This window comes from Lagopus leucura, unplaced genomic scaffold (assembly GCF_019238085.1).
Source record: "Lagopus leucura isolate 7727_CA_CO unplaced genomic scaffold, USGS_WTPT01 Super-Scaffold_100028, whole genome shotgun sequence".
NCBI lineage: Eukaryota > Metazoa > Chordata > Aves > Galliformes > Phasianidae > Lagopus > Lagopus leucura.
In genome coordinates, this window is record NW_024962279.1 from 4,443,223 (window position 1) to 4,467,961 (window position 24,739).

The window sequence follows — 24,739 nt, forward strand, 5'->3', positions numbered from 1 at the left end:
CTAAAACATTTCAAGAACTGATCAGATAGGATGAGCACAATGGCATCATTATTCGAAGCAAGTTGCTGCAGCCTCAGACTTGTGACGGAATAGTCAGGGAGCTCAAGAAGGTCAGAGCTGCTCGGTGCCATTTCTTCATCAAGCTCCCGGTCGCAACAAAGAACCCGAGGTCACCTCTTGTAACCTGGGCAAAACACGGGGGTCAGCCCTGCCCAGAGAGGAGACACAGGTGTGGGGCCACCGAGTCAGCATCTGAAGCAGAAGAGCCGGGCGCTGGTCCCTGTGAAAGTCCTGCCACTGAGCAAGGCGAGCCCACTCGGCTCACACAGACGCCAAGGCGGAGGACGGAACGTGTTTACAGTCACGATCATTTTCACTGTAATTGCTAAATGCAGAGGGGCCTCGTCATCCAGGGGTCTGATTTGGGGTGAACTCGGCTGAGTCGATGGAGCGATGCTGGTGAAAACCGGCGTGAGGCACAAGATTTAAATTGTTTTTTACAAAGCTTTTACAAAACTCATCTCTTATGGGAAATAAAGCTAAATTTGCTTTCAAAGGGAAATAACAAATACATGTAAATTCTGGTGGTTCCAGTGATAAGCATTTCCAACAAATGTCACAAACACCCAGTTAAGAACCACCTACCTTTCATAACCTTCTCCCACTCAACCTGAATACCACAAAGTATGTGTTTTTGATAATATGAATCAGGTACACCGCAGTCTCAAAACTTTAAAAAAAGAAGAAAGTATGAAAAAAAAAAAAAAAAAAAAAAAAGAAAAAAGAAGTAGTGGAAAAATTAGCTCATTAATCTTTAAGACAACATTTATTTAATGGAAGAATACCACATAACTAGCGCACTAAAATGAACTGGGTGCCATTTCCACAGTTTCCTCTCCAAAACACTGCGAGGAAAATTTACAAAAATCACACACTGGAAATCAGTATCACATACACAGGGGTAGCAGCACACAACACAACGCACTGAACTTGCACCTACTGCTAATTTATTTCACAAGTTGCAAAATATTTTATAAGTACAGGGCTGTTGATTTCACAAATGCGAAGGGAAGGGAGAAGTTTGCGGGCGCAGTGTTTCCCTTCGTTGTGAAGTACTTTGTCAAAAGTAAATTCACAAGGGGAACATACAAGCAAAGAGTAAATTTTGCCCAGGGCAAAATTCTGCAACTGCTTTAAGAAGCAAACAAGAACACAAAAGATGTGTAATACAACCATCTGGCTCTGCTCATGCTATATCAATAATCCCCAAAATTTATCCCCACCCCCTTAATCAACCCACACTGATGCCACAAAACCAAATGGCATCACTTATGCTTCCTGCCCATCACATTTTGAAATGATATTTAATATGCATACAGTACATATTTGCATGTTAATCAATTTCTTTAAGAAAAAGAATATTTTTGCTTCATGAGCTATTAGTTCAGCTTTTTTCTTCTTATTCACACTGGGATCTGTAAAACCACCAAGAAAGTCCTTGTGGTAAAGATACTCTCATATCGACACAGCGTGTCAGGTATCAGGATAACGTACCGGTCAGAATTTCAATCTCTTCTTCTCTCTAGTTTTGTGTCACAGTGTGAAAATAGCAGAGGATGAATAATAATGTGCCAGCAAAATTATCAGTTCAAGAAACATGGGTAAGCAATCCATTTTGAAGTTGGTTTTAGATGTGTTTCTAAGCATCACCCTACGTGGGACGCAAGGAGGGAATGATGCAGACAGAAGGGGAAAAAGGACACCTCAGCACATCTTTTCTATCTGGGATGCTAAGAGTTGGCCCCAAGCGCTTCCAGCTGCCACCATCCTGGAAACACTGCAAAGACCAACATCTGAGGTGACACTGAGCACACGTTTCCTCCTACCCACAGGATCTGGGGCTGGATCCTCCTCCCAGCACCCAGCGAGGGGGAAAAATCATATGAAAACCCTGAGCGGTGCCACAGGCTGCTGGGAGAAGAACACGAGGAGCTGCATGCCCAAGAGAAGGCGTGTGGATGAAGGACAGGGCTGATGTGCAAAGGCTGTACGGCCGGGACTGCCACTCACTCTCACCCAGAGGAAGGTGGGAGACAACCCTGCCGCAGACAGACGGCAGACAGACAGACGGCCTCGGTGGCCCCGTGGGCAGCCCCACACAAAGGCCAGGCCCGGCATGTTGGACTGAAAGAGCTGCCTCGCGATTGTCTGGGGCTGGCTCGGTTCTTGAGGGAAAATCGCCCATGTAACTATCGTGATTCATAGCGCGAGTGCGCGCCGTAAAACGGTACCAACAACAGCACTTCAAAGGCGACCGCTCACAGGCACGATGGCCACAGCCCTGGCTGCTGACTCACAGCTCTTATTCTTAATTGACTTCTCTGCAACAACACAGCCCGGCCCAAAGCCCGCTCCGTGCTCCAAAATGCCACAGCGTGGCTGGGTCTCCCTCCCTGCCCTCAGCAGGCCGAGGGCAGCACCCGCTGCCACAGGCAATGGCTTTGGTGGCATGGGAGACACCGAGGGCTGTCCCCATGGCCGCCGGTGGCACCATGAGGGGCTGAGCACAGCTGCCCTGTCCTGGCACCCGTGGCTGGCAGTGCTTATTGCCTGCTGAGCGCCAGCACGGGGCGGCTGTGCAGGAAAGGAGAAACACCGCTCCAAGCACGGGTAGGGAGGCAAAGGCGGGAACATTCTGCCACTATTTTCTTTGTGAAAAAGCACACTTAGAGCAGCTATGACTGTTCTTAGATCCAGACTGCCGATCTGAGATCGCAAACACTTTGTCAATGTATTTTTTTAAAAAATCCTTTTCTGGATTTTGCTTCTGCTGTTTCTATGGCTTGACTTGTACGGCTTCTTTGTAAGAATTGAAAACAGTCTCCCACAAACACAGGAATGGGGAACGGTTTAGAGCTAATCCGCACCTGGGCTACGTAAAAGGGGCTCATATTTTCCAAACAGAAACACAACCCTTTTTATATAGGAACCAGATCGGGATCCAAATGCTAAACCGTTCACCACATCCTCCGTGGGCCTCAGCAATGGCCAAAGGGAGCGGCGGTCCCCCCACACTGCAGACGTGTCTGTGCAGAAGCACTGGCCCCACCTCGACAGCGAGCCGTGCGTGCAGTGCCACCGTGGGCCACGTCCCAGGGCAGAGCCGCCTCGAGCCGCAGCACGGCGCTGCCCAGCCCGCCTTCCAGAGGGATCTGGCCCCGTCTCCTTACTCTTGTCAGAAAAACGAAGGCTGTCACAGAAAATAGCTGAGAACTACATCTCGCTGATGCCAGTATACAATAATAACACGTTCAAAGATTTAATTTAGAAGACTACAAAGTCTAGCTCATATATCATAACACCTTGAAATAACACTTTAAGGTCAAATCCTGCGCATTTTTGGAAACCACCAAAACATAATGAAGTTTTACTTAAACACAGCATTTACATTTATAACGCGTTTCAGATTCTTCAAGTAAGCTAGACCACATGGCTAGGAAAATGTACTTCCCACAACATACAAATTAAGTCATATAGAGCCTTCCCTCAGCAGGCTGAACAGCCACTGGCACAAATGGAAGTCCTGTGTACGATCAAAGGCAGCATGTGGACCTAAGAATATGATTTTTTTTTATTTTTTTTAATTGGCAAAACATCAAATCCCACTAGTAGTTTATTTTTGTTGCCTTCCTTGCCCCTTTTCTACCTCTCCCACTTATTTCACAACGGAACATTTTTAAACCACTAGAAATCTTTGTGGCAAAGATGATGTCATACTGACACAGGATCAGGTGTGAGGTATGGTATGAATAAATACTTATCCGCAACCACATTTAATTTTCAATGGTTGGGCATCAAGAGACAAAGAAGTTCTTATGCAGACATATTTACTGAGGATTTAATTTTAAATGGTCTGCGTTTAAAAGAGCAGAAACACCACACAGGGCAAGCCTGGAAGGCAAAAAACAAACTCCAAGCCTCTTTCACCTTCCTTCTGTTTTGGGGAAAGCAGTGCACAGCTCTAACGCTTGCTGCTCCTCACATCAATAAATAAATGGTGGCACTTGGTTATTTCTTCTCGTAAGTCACTGATAGCACGCAGATAATTGTACTTTATGTGCTGCTAATAAAAATCGTCCCTACGAAAATAAATGTTTTTTGCAGTAATCAAGCAGGAACTAATTTTGTACTTTTTCTCAAGTAGCCATTTAGTTTGGCACTGAATGGTAATGCGTAGTAGAGAATGCGGTGTGTGCTCTAACCCAAGAAAAATTAGACTTGAAAATTAATACATAGTGAAAGACAAATTTAAAGCAGCCTTCTTGTGTTCTGACACAAGAATATAAAAATGACACGAGCAACTAAAGATTAGTTTACATACTTTTCAATCACAGCTGCCGCTCAGTAACCACAATACCTTTAAAATGACATTCTATGGAAACACAGTTTGGCTGCAGCAGCAGCTACGTACAGTTAACGTGAAATTAAAAGGGCATTTTTTATTTACACACATCACACAGCTCTGAGCCCCAGCACAATTACAATGGAAAGATTTTTAGCATGATTAATTTAGAAATAATCTAGTGATAAACAGAGCGCATTGCAAGTGATTCTGCAGAGCAAATTTTTATCACCAGCCTTGGATGTCAAAACACAGTTTCAGGGACAGAGAAAGAACGAGTCACATCTTCTTGGTTAATATTTAATTGGGTGCTAAAGATTCCTCGTAAGGACCTCTGAACCATCAGCGACAGCCCCGCAAGGCGGCCCTATCCGTGGAAAAGATACCGACCCTTTCTGTATAAACTAAAATAACATTAAATTTAATCAAACCATTCAATTAATGAATCACTTCAGTGGACACTGCAGCCCAAGTCCTGTTTAATTACATAATTTTAAAAATATTTGCACACTGCAACCACTAAGATTGGCTCTGAGGTTTCATAATACACACTTAACTCTCGAGTTGGAGAACAAATTTATTTAATCAATGCAGAGCTAAGTGCAATAATGCCACTCCACTCAAACTGCAAAATCACTTAGCATATCCTGCGAGAAAAAGCAAATAAACTTTTTCGCTGCCCAAATGCAGGCTGCCTTCCCACTGCTCTGTCAGCCCCCTCCCCGCCACGGGCCTGGCAGGCTGCACTCAGTGGGACTCCCCCCGTAGGGTCGACCACCAGTCCTTGACCTCTTTCTCCTCGCCCTCTGGCTCCATCGATCCTCTCCTCCACCTTTTCCCCCCTTTTGCTCCTCCTGCGATGCTTTTCTGCCGTTTCCCCCTCGCTCTCTGCTGTGCTCTGCTTTCCCCAGCCTCCCCCCATGGGCTCTTCCCATTGCCACCTCCACTCTATCTTGCATGGGCACAGCTCCCATTCTGAATTTCCCCACCTGCTCTCTTTCTCGCTGCCGCTTGAGATGGCTGCTGTGAAAACACCTCACTGGAAAAATAAGACAAGACAAAACACAAGACAGGGTGGAGGGAAGAGACATGCGAGAGAGCGAGCAGAGAAAACAGTCCAATAAGGCCAAGCAGAACAAAACATTTCCAACAACAGCAAGGGAAGCTCCTGAGCACCAGGATGAAAACAGAATCCATAAAGCGTGTGTCCTGAAGTGGGATTTGGGCTCTCGAATGAGCGTAACACCTCCATCTGCAGGGCAACAGAAAACCCTGGTACTGCCCCATGCGACCCAGTGCCACAACACAGGAGGGGCTGAAAGACATTCGGACCGAGCAGTGGCCTCAAACGAAGGGAAAAAAAGCAAAGTGAAGGGTTTGTCACAGCCTGGAGACACAGCTGTGTGCGCTCATACAGACTTTGCATTCATTCATATAGAGCACAGCTTTCAGGTCCTGTGGTTCTAGCACGATTTTTGGATGAAAGCTGAGCCTCAAAAATAAATAAGTCTATATTTGGCCTGCCCTGGATTCAAGAGTTCTCAGTAGTGCACTGCATAGAAACAATCTGAATTAATACAGGTTCAGTTTTCAGGGTTATAATATTCTTTACCAAGCCGATGGATGCACCTCTAAAATTCACTGCCCTGACAAATAGTAGAGCTCTTGAAAGTCTGCTTGTATTAGTTTTATGGATCTATTCTACTGCTTAAATCAGGTCTCATTAAAATTACCATCCACACAAGTTCTCCCACTGGGAAATCTACATGCCAGAGCTACTCCAGTTCCGCAGGCAGTGCTCGAAGGGGGTTGCATATTGCAAAATAGCTGCGGACGCAGCGGGGGGAGGAAGGGGAGAAGAACAAGAGGACTTCAGGACAGCAAACAAGTTACTCCTTATCCTCCTCTGATTTTAATCAGTGCAACTTTTGCTCAGGTGGTGCAAATGTATCCCTGAAAAGAAATGCTGCTGCCAGAAGTGAAAGGGGGTGGGGAGGGGAAGGGAAAATAAGAAGTGTCCCTTAGAAAGCCACAGCCAGACTCCAACATCCATTCCAGCACTGAAATGCCAGGCTAAATATACAAACACTGCACCTGACGACTTACACTAAAGCGTATGATCTGCACACTGTCCCTCCAGTTTAATTTTTAATAGGAGCAGTACTTAAATCTCAGCATTAATGCATTAATGTTCAAATGAATGCAATTAAAGACATCTCTCCAGTGCTAATGACCTGGAAGAACTCTCCACCCTTCGTATTTGTGGGGATTGTTACACACACATTCTGCAGCAGTTGTTTTGGCAAAGAAGCGAAAACCTTTGCCTTTTAAATATAAAGTAACAGGAATAATGAATAACATATCCTCTGATTTTCGTTCTGCCATGATCTATACATATAATGATATATAAAACGTTCATTTATTATTATCACACATCCTGGGAAGCAGACACGCACAATTACTTTTTCTTTTCTTTTTTCTCTTTTTTTTTTGGTGTGTGTGCCTTACAAGGGTCATTTATCATACGGAACATCCTCCAAATAGGTAGCCCTAAAATCTCAATTTACAAAGACATTTTTTAAAGCTGAATTCCACAGACAGGGCTATGCTCCTGATGGTTAGAATAAAAACTTTATGATATTGAAATACCTGGATTTAAGGAGGGAGAAATGCTCTGCATTTCCCTTTAGCAGTTCCTGCTCCTGACAAATTAATGTCTGCCTCTTTTGTCTACCTAAATCTTACCGTATTTATTAGTGGAAGAAAAGGCACTGCCTGACTCTCCTTAGGCCAAGTCCACAAAAGGAAAGCATTTACCAAAAGGGCATTAATTTTGATCGTAACATCTGTGATTCTTGGGTGGGGAAAAGAAACACCATAAAAACCCGAGTCTGTATACACAAACTATCAGTCAGATTTTAACACTTAAGCAGAATGATGCAAAGCTATTTTTCTGATGTTAGCAGGTTTTTATTTTACTTTATTTTTCTTTTGCATCCCGTTTTTCAATATGTAAAATGACAAAATGCAAAAAACAAAAACACAAAAATGTGCTTGTTAGGGCTGGCCTAGTTTTCTGAAACACGCACCAAAATCAAACCCACTCAGAAGATCTTATTTTAATATGTAATAGAAGAATCTGGCAAACATTAGCCAGAGTAAGCCTAGCCAGTGAACACAGACTAACATACTAGTACTAGTCTGCTGCTTCTGAGCAAAATGGAAATTGGATCTTGTTCTTCCAACACACCAGAGCAGTTTCTTCAGCCTAAAGAGCACGGAAGGCGTGTGCACGGGGATGTGTGGCACAACCAGAAAGCACAGCCAGAGCCCCAGCATTAAAGTCTATTGTGCCCCAATCTCAAGTTCCAATCGTCATATTTGCTGGCAACTTGAAAACGGGGGCCCTCTCAGTTCTTCCACCTCCAGGCTCCCCTTTGCCAAAAGGTGAGGACGGCAAAAATAAGCCACAGTTAAAAGAACGTCTCCACCCACACCTGCTCTGGCTTTTGCTTTTCCCATCATCAAAGTCAGCAGTGAGCAAAAGCCACCAAAACCCAAACAGAAGTGCAGCATTCTAAGATAAACTTTCTTTGTGCCCCAAATCTACTCCAAGTCAAGGAGTTTTGAGGCAGTGCCCAGAGAAAGTCAGACATAAAACTGCCTCTTGGGGAGAAAAAAAGAAAAGAAAAAAAACAACCCAGACTATCTAACAAGAGAGACAGAACCAAAAAGCTGGAATCAGCACGGCTAAAGGCTGTGATGAGGAGGGAGGAAGAGGGGGAGGACAACTACAAAGCACTCGATTATAAACCCAAAATGTTAGAAAACCAATCTCACGGTAACAATTTCTGTATTTTGGGATTACCTACGGATGAGGAAGACTCTGGCTTAATCAGCTGTCTGTGAGAATGGATCCCAACGTGCCAGAGCTGAACTCAATGGACAATCCCATTAGAGTGGAAAGAGCACGTGAAACGCCCTTGAGAAACGCAGCTAACGCACAAACAGCGAGGAAACAACCGTTAATAAATCCTTCCATTTCAAGGCTTAGGAGGCAAAGAGCAAATGTTGAAAGAAGAAGATGGGAAGGGCACAGCCACGCTTCATGAAAAGCCCACTTCTCGTGTCACACATTCCTGAGGCAGGGATCACTGCTCAGATTAAAACCCCCAGTGTTATCCCGCTAAAATAAACCTCCCAAGAGGGAAACAGCTGAGTCTCTTCTTTAAGCTACCTAAACTTAGGATACCTCTCTCTTCCAAGATAGGAGACAATAGAAGAAAAGTCTCTATAAATAGAGAGAACAGAGGAGTCTCTATAAAAAGACAAATATTGCAAAAGAAGTCTCTGTAAGTAAGAAAAAACTTGCAAAGCTTATGGATTCAGGTCCCAGAGGCACTCCAAAGCTCCTGCTTGGGCCTCTCCTTCCACCACTGCTGCCCCAGCTCGAGCAGCTGCTCCCAGGCACAGCGCAGCCCACTGCAGGTTTACTTGGGCCGCTCTCTATCAGCTATTTGCATTTACCCAGGAAACGTGACACTGTGCCCAAACCAGTCTCCCCATCTCTGAACAACAGAGGAACCACAGAAGTCTCTGCGCTGGAACAGTCTGGGGATGGATAACCCCCAAAACCTGCTTACCCTGAGAGAGCTCATGCCCCAAGAGGCACACGACAACAGCTGGAGACAGCATCTCAGCCTGCTATGCCTTAAGCACTGCTCAAGTTGCGTGCTGTGGGGCCACGGCATCAGGAGAAGGCACAGGGCTCAGAGCGGGCAAGCTGAGGCCCAATGCCAGCATCATCCTGGTTATCAGCCACCAGCAGCCGCCTCACTTCAAAGGCCCTCCAGCAGTACCACCGAGCCCAATCGTGTCGGGATCTTATCCAGCCTTTAACCACGACACGCTCATGGCCGTGGGCTGAGGGACGTCCCCAGCGTCCCCACGGAGCAGCCCGGCACACCGGCTCCGCGCCCACCTGGCTGCGATCCGAGCACTCGCTCAGCACGAGCCTACATTTTATTCTCTCTCTTTCAAGCTTTGGCAACTGAAATCTATTATGATGTCAAAAGGTAGCTGACAACATAAAACGTATCCCGCTGAGTTGATGCTGCACGCTGCTAAATTTACAGCAACATAAGTATCATAAAAATTATAAGAACTGCAAATTAACCACTGATTTTTTAGTTCAGTGACATAAATAACAGTAAGGATCTGGAAAACCTCCAAACATCTTTACAACTGTTTAATTTGTCAAAATCTATCAAGTGCATTCCAACCACAAACCTGTCCTCTCCAGAGCGTTAGTTTTCACCAGCATCAATGGCAACCAAAATAAAGCCAATATAATTACTGTATGTCATGGTTCTATGTTTTTTGGGGCTTTTTTTGAGTTTCAGTATTCCACATCAAACATCATGTAGTGTCCGGGGCACTGAAGTGTTAATGCCCCAATTCCAGGTACCTATCCCCGTACGTTACAGAAGCTCTCTTGCTGCCTTGCAGTGGGTGCCGGAGGTGCTTTCCTGGCCGTTCCACGCTTTTCAGGTTTGACTCGGTCCCGGGAACTCTCTCTCTCTCATCTTGTTTGATTTATTAATCTCAATTTCAATTAAATTGTATTATATTGTGTTATCTTGTATTCTGGTATTATAGTAAGATAAGTTTTCCTCCATAGATTGTTGCCGCTGTTCTTTTCCTCCCTTCCTTCCTTCCCATTTTTGTGGGACTGGGGTGGGGGGGAGGGCAGAGGCCTGTTGCCCCTGTCACAGACGTAGATTGATGTAGTCAACTCTGTGGCACTGTATTCTGATGCTCCTTTCCAATCAGGCATTATTTTCTGCTTTTCTTCTTCAGCACTTCTTTGTTGACACTAACAGTCAGCAACGTTTTAAAAACATTCATACTAAAAAGAAGAAAAAAAACCATGACTGCTTTCCCACCCTTCACAGGTTTGCCCAGAATACTCAAGAACGCCCATGGCTTGTTTGCTGATTTGACTGTTCCCACTCACGTGTATCTCACGAAGCTTGCGTCAGCAAACCCTTTTATTTACTCCACTAATTGTGCACCAAGCCCCGTGAGTGCAGAGCCACTTCTCCAGCAGCTGCAAGAGAGCACGTAAAGATAAAATCATTTGTTTTTTGGTAGGCAACATCGCTTTTCCTGGGAGAGTGGAAGGAAGCTCCTTTTTAAACACCTATTTATTTTCTTTGGTTGAATATCAATTATTGTCTTTCCTAAGACATAGAATTCCTAAAGCGATTACATTTCCTTCACAACCACTGCAGGATTAGCTGAGCGCAAAGCCGAGATCTGTTCAGTCGGTGGTGCACCAAGTTAGGGCTGGACTGACAAACATCACAAAGTGATGTTCCCACTGTTTGATCGCTCAGGGGCTGCTAAGCTTTGCAAGACCCAACGCTCAGCTTTAGCCACGAAGAGACAAACGAGGCCTCCAGGACGAGGCGGCACGCTCGCTGCAGCTGCGCGGGTGACAGAGCACGTGTAGGACACAGCCAGCCCGCTGCTGGGCTGCTGCCAGGACCTGCTGGCCAACACTCCCATTAACCTGCCCCGCAGCGCTGGTGCCTGGGCTGCTCCGCGAGGCGATGCGGCTGTACCTGCGGCCTGCGCTGCGCTGTGATGTGTTCTACCACACTGATTTCAAGACCAAATCTCGACCACAATGGCTACCCCAAATGGAAGCAGGAAAGGAAGTTGAAGGACCGGGTTTGAGACGATAGGTTAAACTCAACCCACCACACCAGCAAACACCACGCGGTAAATCTTTTAATAGAAATGGAACTACTTATGGTGCATCTGAAACATCAGGATTTATGCTTAAAACGCAGTGAAACAACCCAGAACATAACACAGCTCTAAAAATGAAGCATCTAGATTAACACGGAATTTTGAAATTAATTTTCTTACTGCTCCGTTTGCAAGAGCAGCACACTTAAATGGCCACAACTCATTCAGTGACACCCAGAGGTAGCATGCAAGCGTTATGGAATGATCTAGGTAATTCACATTTCTTTGATTAAATCTAACATAATTGCATGTAACCGGAAAAAATCACAGCAAGTTGGCTTCACGTATTGTATTGCATAAATCAGAAACGATTCCCACAAAATCTATCCTATCCAGACTATTCTAAGCAACATAAGCAACAACAACAACTTTTGAGAGATTGTGATTCTCACTGTGGTGCAATGAGTAACAAAGAAAGCACGTTTTTTATTCTGGTTTGCACTGGTGATATGCGTTTCTTCTTTGACTAAACCCTCTGTGACTCAGTTCTGCCGGTTCACAACAATGAGTTCTCATGTTCCCCCTACACAGAAAAAAAAAAAAGGAGAAAAAAAAAGAAGCTTCAACTCTGTTCCCAGCTCACACCCAAGGGAAGACCTCGGGGTGCCTGCAGCTTCTGCAACGTGTCAGACCCTGCAGCGAGGTGCCCTGCTCGCTTAGAGGAGTCCCAGTCGCAGCAGACAGACCAGTACCACGAGACACCATCTGCAGATGGAAAGCCAAAACAAAAACAAGGTCCCACAGGTAGAAGGAGAGCAGGACTCAAGCTGGAAGGATGTTTCACACTTGGTGCAGGCAAAGATGGGTTTAGCCGGGGCAGCTTCCCTCAAAACTCCAAACTTAGCAACGAGTCTCTGCGACCAACCCTCTTTGAAGTTCCTGAGAAGGCCAACCACAAAAGCTGCTTTTCGTGCTGGGAAGAGAACAGGCATTTTTTGCACTCTGAACCAGGTTTTCAGATTTAAGTTTCTCTTTCCAGTAATGCACGATACAAAGGCCACAGCAGTTTTGAGCTCCACAATGCCTCATGTTTTCAGGCCCAGAGACTTAATTACAGTCTCTTCTAATTGGCACACGGTACTAAACTATGAATATTAATAACAATAACCAAAAGAACCTGATTAAGATGGCAAGCTGAAGACCGAATCAATAAATCAACAGTAATCTTTTTTCTTAATCACAGCAGCTACTCCACCCTTGTTATTGATCTTTTTCTTCTCTTGCCCTATTTCACTGTCATCTCCTGAATCTTGACTGGATGAGTTGAAAACAATCACACACCAAGGCAGGACGAGGCACACTTCAGCCCCACGCCACTTCCAAGGCACAGCGCACTGCAGGACGCTGCCCGGAGCAACCGGCCGCTCCTCAGCTTCTCCCTTTGCTCATCCCAGAATCCTCCTAGCAGACTGAACGACCTGGTAAGTATGTGGGCAGCCCGACTTTGCTGTTTAATTAAGAGGTAGCTACGATAGATCTGCCCCCCCCCCCCCCCCCCAGCCACAAAGATTTATTAGGGCACAGGTTTAAAGGAGCCTTCATTTGAGGAGCGTCATCTGAAAACCAGTACGAAAACCAACCCATGTATCTTCTTGAGACGTATCTGTTGATCGAATATTTTACTCCAGTGCTCCTTACAGCGTCACTACGGTACTTGCACATGTTCACCCCAAGTATAAATCTCCAGCATACCCTACATGCCTCTGAAGCAGCTTTCTTGGAAACAGCTTTATTGTGTTCTAGTAAACTTCACTCGTGTTATTTATTTTCCTTTAAAAGACAAGTTGCACTTCACTGTATTTGTTCCCAGCAAAGACAAGTTTCTGCCTATCAAAAGACAAGTTTACTGCAAGGACTCTTGTAATAATATTGATAATGGGTAGAAATTACACATTTTATAAGGGAGAAGACAAAGCACTTTATGTTTTATAATAGTGGTGCTGATATCATAGTTTCTCCAAACTCTGCTTTCACACAAAATTATAGCCTTCTCTCCTGAGTGACCTAACCCACAACTGTTTAGGAGAGATATAATGGGCCACACTGTCAACTACAAATCAACAAATGCGCTGCCTTCACTGGAGCTTTTGCAGTTGCTTCCTAGGTGTTGTAGACTGACGATCAGACCCAGTATTTTCAGTGGAGGGCTAATGCATGCTGCTGAAGGAAAACAATTCAGGCTAGAAAATACACCAAACAAACGTACAAATTTTGAGAGTATAAAAAAGAACCTTCAGGTTATGAGCTGAAAAGAATCAGACATTTTACTAAACAGACAGCAATAGCAAATATTACTGAACAAAGGAAAAGGAAACCGAAACACGCTGAGAAAGATAATCAAGAATGAAATGTGAAATGTGCTTATAGGATTGTAAGCCCAAGCGATTAAAGATCTTCAGCAAGCAGGACATCCCACCTAGAGCCATTGCTCCTCACTTGGATCCTCACACATCACACCCTGCTACACCAGATCCAAGGATCTAGAAGGGTCCACCTCTCTCCCTTCAACCTGCTGCCTGTGTTCTGGGTGCCCACTGGGGTACAGCCCAGCACACATACACCACACAGCCTTCATTTCGCTGAAGTTACAGCAGGAGGGAACATTCAACTAATACTTTTTTCCACTTCCCTCCCCCCCCCCCCCCCCAACCAACCCCAAACAGAACAAAGCAAGGGAACAGATCCCAGGCTGTGTCTTAGGAGCAGCAGCAGGTCCCTGAAGTGGGCGAGATATACAAATGATATGACACAACTTGCAAACACCATCTAGCAGGTAACGACAAACAAACAGCAGTAGCTAGTTAATGATGATCTGCAATAATGTCAGGGAGGCTTGTTCCCATGTAAGTAACCTGCCACACAGTGGATACAAATTGTCTCTGATTTGATAGCACCTACTGCGGAGAGAAGCGTTATCAACATGCGAGCTTGCTCAGATAAATGGAGTATTATTTCCCTGTGCTGCTACTGTCACTTTCTCCGGTCCATCAGCCCTTTCTTACACTGATTGCTATTTTTATTATACTTCTTAAAATATGAAGCGGGAGACTCCTTTTCCTGAAACGTACCAGCTGGATAGATGACGCCTTTTAAATAATATTCTTTTCTTGTTGTCCCTGATCCTTGCAAGGTTGTTGCTTACTTTGGAGGGGGAAACAAAATAGAAGTGGCAAGCCATATCTCTCCATTCCAAAGGGAGTGGTTTCCCATGAAAAGCATAGTTTTGTTCCCTTGCTATTTCCTTTCTGCGCTGCAGACAAGCAGGCAGCAGAGCCACTGCTAAAACCCACCGCAGCAGCCAGAAACAGCGCTCACACAGAGGATACCTGCTGCAGTTGGTGGGCAGCAGGTGGCCTGCTGGGGGGCAAGAGGAAGGATCTGGATTGTGACACCGCTCCTGCATTCTGAGCTCACCAGGAGAAAAATTATTATGAAACAAACTTTTTGCAGTCTAAAATTAGGGGAGATGCTATTGCAGAGGAAAATAACTTCCAGCTTTATTTTAAGAACTGAAATTGTGTTTCCTGCTTCCATTGCTCAAGTTCTTCTGGAAAGGAAGTCTCCCCCAAGGAACGGACAAAATATAGAAAACCTTGTGGAGTCAAAAATGTTCTCTCCACGCTTCTGTAAAAATAAAATATAGTGCCTGGTAGAGAACAGTGGTTTCACTGCAGAAGATACAATGCCAAAGAAAAAAGAGTGCTCACTAATACAATAGGTGACTGTACTCAGAGATCTACCACGTAAGTTACTCCGAGGGCTCTCAACCTTAAACTTGGAAAGTCTAAGACACTGGAGCCATGATATATAAAGTAAGACCCGAGTTCCAAATATTTGACTTAGCAAAGCAAATATGGTTGTTTTTATTGGGTGCAACAAGCATTTTTCACAGAGTGAAGAATTATGGTAAACATCTGCTAATCATACTCACAAAAGAGGTCATTGTGTTTAAATCCAAGGTCATATTAATAGCTATATTTAATTAATAAAACCCAATGGTAATATTACCCAAGTTTCCAACAACGTCTGCTTCCTGACACTCAAGGACCTATTCATTAATGGGCCACTTCTATGGGTTTTTCTTGATACTGCTGCTAAAATCTCACAAAGCTTTTAGGCCGCACAACAGAGGCCTGACTTAGAAGTAAACTGCATCAAGTCACACTGCGTGTCTCTGAGGTACTGTGCCACGTGGACGGCGTTTGTGAACACGCTCACAGAAGCGCCACAATTTGTGATACACCAGAGGCGGTCTCACGCTTGGCTGCTTCCCATCTCTTCTCTCACCCAATGCACTGGGTGCAGTGACCACACACGCTCCTCAACTCACAGATAATATTCTTTGTTCGACTGTTTGTTGCCTAGGTGTCAGTGGGATGTGCCACGAGAGGCTTTTTAGCTCGAAAGGGGCAGAATTCCCAGCTTTTCAAGAGAAGCTGCATTTCCTCCATTCTTCCAGCCCACCTTCGCTTCGACCTGCCAGGGTAATTTCTCAGCATGTTTACAGGTTGCACAGACCTGGTGAATTATTGCCCAAAGTTTCAGCAGTTCTCGTTCACTGTGCCTGCTGAAACACACTGTTGAGGCGTTGCTGATCTCAAACAGGAAAATGAACCCGATTTTCGCTTACTCAGGTGTTAAACAGCACAGCTTTTTTCAAATCTCAGGAGGTATCCTGGATGAAACTGATACAAATGAGAAATGAATCAGATCTCACATCTTCAATTGTTTAAACCCAAGGAAATTGAGATCTATTGAGAAGTATGTTTTCTTGCAGGCCCTAACTTCCTCATGTAACTGCAGTCATTGATGTTTATAGATTTTTTCTGTGAAAGATAAATCTATCCTGTTACATGAAAAATCCTCGAATGCACGGATGTTTTTTTCACTAAATTTCCATATCCTTCACACTTGAAGTTAATTTTTCTTCCCCACAACGTATGTGAACGCCATGACATTTTATACATTGTGCACGAGCCCCATACACCGTACTGCACTATCTCCACGTACCTACAGACACTGCAGTCACGCCATTCCCAGTTCATTACAGAACCCTGCACACTTCTATGCATCAGATCTCCTAGCTTTTGTAGCACCAAGTTATTTTCTGCCCAACAAGTCTTGAAACAAAAACAACTGCTCCTGTACCTCCGTACACAGTCAGACCAGTCGAGTCAAACGTCTGATACGCGCAGCCTCTCCACAGAACTGGCAAGTAAAACAGCAGACGAGTTTACACACAAATTGATGGCTTTGGGTAGTAAGTCGCACTAGCGTAAGTAAGTCGTGAGCAATAAATCTTCAGCTGAAGTAATTCATTAGCCATTTTGGCATCACACATGAAACGCATCACTTTGATCTAATGTATTCCAGTGCACTCTGCTATCATCTGCACTGACTGTGCTTTGTTGAGATGAAGGGCTTTATAATCCAAATCAGAAAGTGATGCTTCTGCACTGATGCTCTAATTCAGAAGTTATAATTAACAGACTTACTGCTAATCAGATCTCATCATACCTCCCCTTAGGCCCCAATTGTGAGAAACAACAGAACAAACGGCCAGAGGTGCCTCAAAACAGCGCCTGTATTTATGTCTTCAATTTTGTGTGTTCAAACCCATGTCTTCATACAGCTGAAATTGGTAGGAAACAATCTCACAGTTAAAACACACGCATAGAAATCAGGAGGCCTAAGGTCTGCTTCCACCTTTGCATCTCCTTGTGCAAATTACTCGAGACCAAGTTTTCAAGGCAGGGAATAGCCAGATGCCTATAGAAAATGCACACAAAGGATGGCACCGACTGCCCACCAGTGCTGTGCATCTGCACAACTGCAGCATCCCAACACCTCAGCACTTTGTCATGCCAGTTAACCCCAAGTTCCCCTCAATATTTGGTAAGGGCTGCCTCAGTGCTGGCTGCCCGAATCCCACATCTCCACTGAAGGGTTTAATACCTCCTTCGTAGTCTCTGTAGCCTTTCAGTGGAGCCCATCACAGTAATTCTTTGGCTTGGAAGGCGCATCCCCACATTAATACAGGTACAGTCATATTCAGGAAGTTTTCAAAGCAGATGAACTCACAAATCACAGGCAGCATGCTCCTGCCTATGGTTACAGAAGGATTACCCAAGGCTTCTCCAGCCGTTGGCTCATCCCTGACCTCCATTTTCTTCATGCCTGTGGTCAGACCAAAGCTAGTAGCAAAGGCCACACACGAGCTTGCCAACAGCTGAAGCTCTGCCACCAGCTCCTGGAAAAATGCATAACTGTCAGCACGGGGAGCTGGGCAGCTGCCTCAGATCCCACCCAGCAGCCCAGGACACCGAGCTGCTGGCACAAACTCTCCTCTTCATTCCCAGCATCACTCTGCCCAAACACAGCTCGGGTAAAGGGCTGGGTTTGGAGCAGGCCCTTCACTCACCCTGCTCATAAACAGAGGACGGGCACAGCCAGCCCTGACCCCCATCCTCACATTCACGAACTGCAACAGCACCAGCAGAAATGAAGAAGAGCCTTTTGCACTGTGCTCTGAGTCGGCACTCGTGTGGGAGCAGACAGACCTGAATCAGTGCCGAGCTCCCGAGCCCTTCCAGGGGTGTTCACATCTCAATTTACAACTCAGCTAGCACCAGCTGAAACAGGGGTATTCCATATGAAGCCACAGACAGTCGTACTGCCTTATGAAACTACCATAATCATTAAGAATCTGGTGCCAGCAGCACACCAGCAGTATCAAACCCAGACAGAGCAGCACTTCCCAAGAAGTTTCTGATACATTTGCTGCACTTTTATATTCCTGAACGTGGAGTCAAAACTGGCCCAAAAAAACCAAAAGCACAGCACAGGGAAGTGCACTGCACACTAAGCATGGGATCCTAAGCTTAAGTTTATCCCCTGTGCCAGGTTGTATTTTTTATGTAAATTCACATAGCTGCCTAGAAAGGAACCACAGGTTTCCATTAAGCCAAACTCTCTTCTGAATTAAAGAGTAAAAAGTGCAAATTCACTGCTTAAGAATTAAATGAATGTGTTTTTATTGCAGCATGAACACATTTTTTGCAAAGTGAACAAGAACTCAGAGTCAAGAAAGCGTTTATAACTGTAACACTTATTCCTGTACAATATATATATTCTGCTTTAATAAAAACAGAACCCAACCATTCGCTATCAAAAATCACAGCACAAAATTTGTATGTTTTTCTCAAAACAGAAATTCTTACTCATTTTCCATGCTGCACACCCAAGCTCCTGTTCACTGCAAATAGGACATTGTTTTCTTGGGCTTTTCTTTTTAAACAGTATGGAAACAAAAAATAGCAGAGGGTGTCACTGCAAACACATCAACATGTACCGTAAAAATGAAAACAAATCTGATTAACTCAGCTTAACCAACACTTCCAAGTTCCTTATCAGTACCTGGGATGTATCTGGCAGGGAGCTTTCCCACCCCTAGAGGAAGTGCCAGGGGTGTTCCCCACTCCCAAGGGTAGGCAAGGTTGGGTGGTTTGTCCTGTTGTGATTTAAATACGATGTGATCCTTACTCGGTGCTATGGAGTCTGCTCGGAGCATGCCAGTACATGTCAGCTTTCCCTTCACTCTGTAAGACAACATCCGCCTCCATGCAGAGTTCAAAAATACTTGATGATTTAAGCCAGCTTGCTACACTTAGGTTAGAACACAAAGCAGACTGCAGTGCTCAATATCAGGATCAGCATTTTTCCCCCCACTTGTGAATACTTATACTTAGATCAAATAGGCTTCTGGCATTATTTTTACATGCCTACATCCAAGCCTAGCGGTACTAGAAATCCTCTCTTCAGTATCATCATCTGAGGATAAAGACATGAGACTTCCCATTCTCCAAGGACTGCCAGTCTCCTTAAACATAAATCTGCTATTGTGCTAAAGACACAATCTCTAAGGATTTCTATCTCAAAAGAATAAGGAAAATAGCCCAATAACCGAGAAAATGGAGCAGTTTCAGAGATTGGTGTGTTCAAGTAATATATAGCAATTATGTGGTTGGATGAAGGTAAGAAAGGGAACAAAGACAGAAGTTAACATTTTTTTTTGGAACTGAAGGGGAAGTCTGAGTTGGGAACCTAGCAGCATCCCCAGAAATTGCCAAATGCAGAGGGCAGCCGGGGAGGCAGCTCAGCACCCACCAGAGCCATGGACACTGCTCCACAGAGCTCCATATCAAGCTCTGGCATCGAGAGGTAGAGAAGCATGGGGTAATCTCACCCACTAAAGGAAGCACCGTATGCTTGATTATGACAGCTGCCACGTCAGCTACAAAACCTCACTCACCCCTCTGGACAATTAAGCAATTCAGGGTGTATTCCATTCACACTTTTTTCCGCAAGCGGGTGCGTAATTTCGCCTTGCTAAGCAGGCCCTGAGAAGCACTATCCCACAGGAATCATTTCATTATTTCTCTAAGTGCCACGTGCAGGGCAGCAGCACACACAGCACGTGTGGTGCACTGGGTGGTCTCACTTCCAGCACTAACATCCAGACCACAAGAAGGGGGTTGCTCCAGCACATGTCCCATTTTTTGCTCTGCTTCTGGAATCCAGGAGGCTGATGTTTTCCAAGGTGATGCAGAGCAGAGCCCCAGCTACCAGATCTGGCACAGCCCTCCTGATTTAGGGCTGCTGGGCACCTGGGGCAGCGCTTTGAGGGAGTATCACCTTTATTAACGGCTCAGCTAGGAGCTTGGAGCTCACAGCAGGCACTTCATATTTAAGGAAGCAGTGAGAATCATTAAGACTGAGGACACACAGGCTGTGTGTGGTTAATCTCACCAGCATATGCCATTGCCCCGGTCTCAATTTTCTAAGCAGGGTTGGGAAACCTTCCAGAGCCCAACTTCACAGGGAAAGGCAGAATGGCAGAGAAGCACTGAGATGAGCAATGGTGCTGCTGCCCTGCCACCAGTGGAAGCAGCGGCCTGGGAATGGGCAATGCTCGCTGGAAAGCAAGGCTGGAGAGAGAAGGCTTTGTGCTAGCAGGGATCTGTTGTGCATGGCAACACAGGCTTCAGGTTAACGGACACTGAGGCAGCACCACTGTATGAAATCACTCCTGTGCTTCCCTCAGCTGCTGTAAGAGGCTGCAGCGACTGCACGGCACGGTGAAGGGAGGTGCAGCCCAGAAGCTCCAGCTCCAGGCACACCAAGGCAGGGCAAACAGCACACTGCCATCCCTGGTAAAGGTGCAAGATTCACATCAGCTTCACAGAGGATCAGCCCAAACACACCAGCTAGGTAATCAACAACAACAACAACTTTTCTTTCCCAGGATTAACTACAAAGTGCAATTCGCTCGCCTTTTTTTTCTTCTTCTCTCACTATGACTACGTACAGGCAAACCTCCCGGCAGAAATTACTTGCATTTTAAACGTTATTGCTAATCTGCAATAGAGCGCGTGTTTCTCTAGCAAAGTCATTAAAACAGGCACGGGTCAGGATGCTGAGGCTGCATTCATGATTCTTTATAGTTACAATGTTAGTAAAGTATTTACTAAATTGACTACCACCTACTGCAAGTTAAATTTGCTGACAGATAAACTGAGCATAACCTCTGGCATTTTCAGACGTTTTCTTATGAATAGATATATTTTGCATGTTTTTGCATGCTAGGCCCTTTCCGAAATGCTGATTTGATCTCTGATATAAGGGCTTACTCACCTCCTTGAAGGTACAGAAGAAAGGCAGCAGTAGCTCGCATGTGGGTGAATGACACTGTAATGTATAGAAAGCATAAAACTGACTCTTTTCAGATCATTTCAAATTCAAAAGCAGCAAAAGAACACTGAAAATTCTGCACTATTTCTGCGCTGGTTAAAAATAATTAAGAAAAGTCCTGCTGAGATTTTTTTAAAGGGAGATATAAAAAGAATATTATTTGCATAGTCACAAATCATGCTAAAATTATTCTTCAGCAAAAAAGACCACTCATTTCACAAGGGCAGTCCAGCTTCAAGAGACTGCACTATCTGTTAGCATCCTATTTTCAAAACAGACATCTCCGGGCAGATTTGTTACAGTTTTGTAGATGCTAATGTGTAAACAGATTGTAAAATTATTTGGGGGCCTATAATAGGATTTAATGCGTTTAAGAGGTAGTCTTATACCTCTTTAACAAAGAGGCTTACAATATGGTAAGAATGTATCACAAAAAATATAATGCTTTTAACAGATAAATCCTCTTGGCAAAGGCTGTAATCTTTCAAACTTAATTGGTGAACTCATTAACGAACAACTGCCACTACAAGAAGAAAGACTATTGTCAGCGACTTATCGGGCAATGAGATAACAAACTTAATTATATTGTTTTTAGTGGATTTACATTTGCTTCCTTAGGACACTAGATTTTCCAAACAGTATTTCCTTGGCTGTATACCATTTTCTTTTCGCCTATAAGAGGAAAGCAAACGTATCTGCAGCAAAGAAGGGAAGAGGAAAACCCAAACCGTCGCTGCTTTGAACTAAGCATAACACAGTACTAAAACTTCTGTCTTTATTATCTACTTGTAAAAAGTTATAAGCCTGTAAACTAGTTAATTTATGAGCCATGTTAATCATTTGTTCACATTTGATCTGAGGTTTAGCAAACACGGTTTCCTGGGACATAGGAGGATAATTTGCAGGTCCGGCGTGGCTCCTGAGGGGGCACTAACTAATCTGACACCGAAACATGACATTGATGGCAGGCACACACTAATGACCGCGCCGCTAGATGCTCCTGTCATCCTGTCGTGGCAGTGAAAAGCAACTTTCTTCTTACTGCCAAAAAAGTGCAGAGTGGTCAGACTAATTATTCAGACATGCACTGTAATGAGAATCTGAGTGCTCCTTCCCAGCGCACCAACCGCTCGCTAAGGCCCCATTTGTCTGATACGGTGCCTGATTAGAATTTGTTTCTTGAATAGTAAAACCACAGCTTAAAATATAGCAGAAAGGATAAACAGCCTTTTATTCTGCATAAAACTCCAAAAGTGGCCATTTTGGTTTCAAGCTTTTTTTTTTTTTTTGTCATTTATTTACACCACAAGAACAGAAAATTGGATTAATTTTTAATAGTACTTCTTAACATATACATCTTCATTGAGTTGTACTGTTGGAATCTGTCAGGACATAAATCCTGCAGACAAAGAGTGGCTCAGAAGGTGTTTTATTTTCCTTCTTTTAGGAAAAATGACATTTGCTAGAACAGAAATTCGAACCAGACAAATCATAGGTTGAAAAAAGTGCCTGTCATTCTTTCTAAATGGTATTGTTAGGCCAACTGATTCCTCAGCATGAGCTCTGAAAGGATGTATGGGCTTTACACATCACAGAGTGGTTTGGACGGAGAAATAGAAGCAAGAAAAAAAAAGAGTAAGAAAAGTTGAATGATGTTTCCTAAATTCTACATTTATTCTTCACTGTGGGTTCTAATCCAGCACAGACAACAAGGTGTACCACAGCTTTGTACCTGTGTTAGCCTTACAAATCTGTAATTTGCAATTTGCCATACCGCAAAGCAAAAAGAGAGCAACGGAACCAACAGGGTTACATAAGCTACATATACAGGCTGAAGATACGTTAGCACCCTGTAAAGGAGCCCATATTTCTAAGGGTAACACTCAGCTCTTTCTGAAAAGCAAGCCCTTCTAAGAGCGTTTCAAGTAGGCCACCCAAAGTCTCACACACGCTACTGAGTCATTTAGAAAAACGTAATAAACTCGAAAGTGTTACACACAAAGGTGAAGGAGACACGTGCTGCAGTACCACCCCAGGACAGCTTCCACCTTTCCTGGCTAACAGCTCACGCGAGCTCTGCAGGAATTCAGCCGGCGATCACAGCTCGTGCGCTGCAGTCCAAGTGCTGGAAATGGGTGAAGGCCGGTGGGCGCCGCACCGCAGCCCTGACCCAGCTGCTCTGGCTGCTGCGCTCCTGCTAGCAGCTCACCGCAGAGCTCACTTGCACACAAAGACCTGTGTTAAGAGTGGCTGGATTTACACAGCCCTCAGTTCTTGTGCTGGTTGGCTGCCCTTTGTCAGCAACCTGCGGCATCTGGAGCAGGTTGGAACTGCTAGGCCCTGAAGCAGGGACCCCAGTGAGAACAGGCCTGCTCCTTCCCCAAATCCAGTGGGCTGCATAGCACCAGGCACCTTTTGCAGCCCCAGATATCCCAAATACCCATTTCCAAGCGTAGTGCCACAAATCTGTTACCACATGGCGCAACTTCCGAGATGAAAGTGAAAGCACATGTTTTGTGAGCCAAAGCAATACAACGTAAATACTGGGTACACGCTGTTACATGCCACTTTGCAGTGCAACATGCGAAGGGCACATGAATCATTAACGAGAGAACAACTCTGGCACCTACCCCAGAAATACCTCCATCAGCACTGAGCAGGAAAGAAGAGATCAAAAAGAGATCCCAGAATCATAAACAGAGGCTCAGCTCCCGCAGAAAGATACGCTTAGCAGCATTCATCTCTTTGGAAAATAGAGGCGCTGTATCCAAGATACGGCACCGCTAACATTTTCCACATGGCTGGGGATGGATTGGTGAGTGGCCTTCTCCTAAACAACATCATCTATACGTGCCAGCTGTTGGAAAAATGAAGACACGATGCATTTTGCACTCTGTTCTCATAAACCAAAGGTATTAATTCAGACAGACGAAGGGGAGAGAGGCACCGAGTTTATTTCAAAGCAGGTTTCGCCACGCTTGGCCACGTCATGTGGCCGTGCTGCAGCAGCCTCGTCGCCCAGCCAGAGAGTGAAGAAGGACCCTTCTGTATCTAGCCTGACTGGGCCAGCCATAGCAGCGACAACTAAAAACTCAACTGTCCTTCTGTCAGTTTAACTGTTAGCTTGCAATGGATTCGGTTGCACTTCCCATTTGGGGCAGGCTCTCCCCAAGGGCTGACTAAGAAATGTTGGGCAAGAGGAAGCAGCAACCACCAAATAACATTAAAAAAGGGGAAAAAAAATAAGTAATCCCTCTGCCAGCTTCAGAAGAGGAGGCAGGAGCTCTCCTGCCACCCCCAGGGTGTGCAGTTGGAAGACAGCTGCATCACAGTCCCACTGCTGAAAGCGGGGGATCCTGCTGCTGGAAAGAAGCTGGAGTGATGGGAAACCCATCTGGGCAGCCAGAAGCACCAGTGAAGGCATCCCATCCTCTCCCCCATTCCTCTGCCTTCCAGGCTGCCTCACAGAAACGTGAAGCACAAAGGATGCTGTTCCTAGGGAGTAAGAATAGGGAGAACAACGTTCCACCGGGACTCTTAAACATTCAAAATGTAAACCTGTTCTGAGCTCATCCCTTAGGAATCTACAGCAGTTTGATCACAAATGCCATTTAGCTAATTCATAGATAGAATATGAATTTAGTTATTCAAGAATAAGTAAAACTTGCTATTTTCTTCCTTTGCTGGTCACAAAGAAGTGCTCCTTCTGATGTGGCCCAGACCGGACAAAAATCTATGTAGGAAATTACTCAGAAGACTGGCTTCAGGCTA

At 44.9% G+C, this 24,739-nt stretch overlaps 1 protein-coding gene across 3 annotated transcripts in view; it reads right to left on the reverse strand.

Annotated features, from left to right (window-relative positions):
* Positions 1-24,739, reverse strand: part of FOXP1 (forkhead box P1) — a 337,019-nt gene that overhangs the window by 205,884 nt on the left and 106,396 nt on the right. The gene's annotated exons all lie outside the window — the stretch shown is intronic.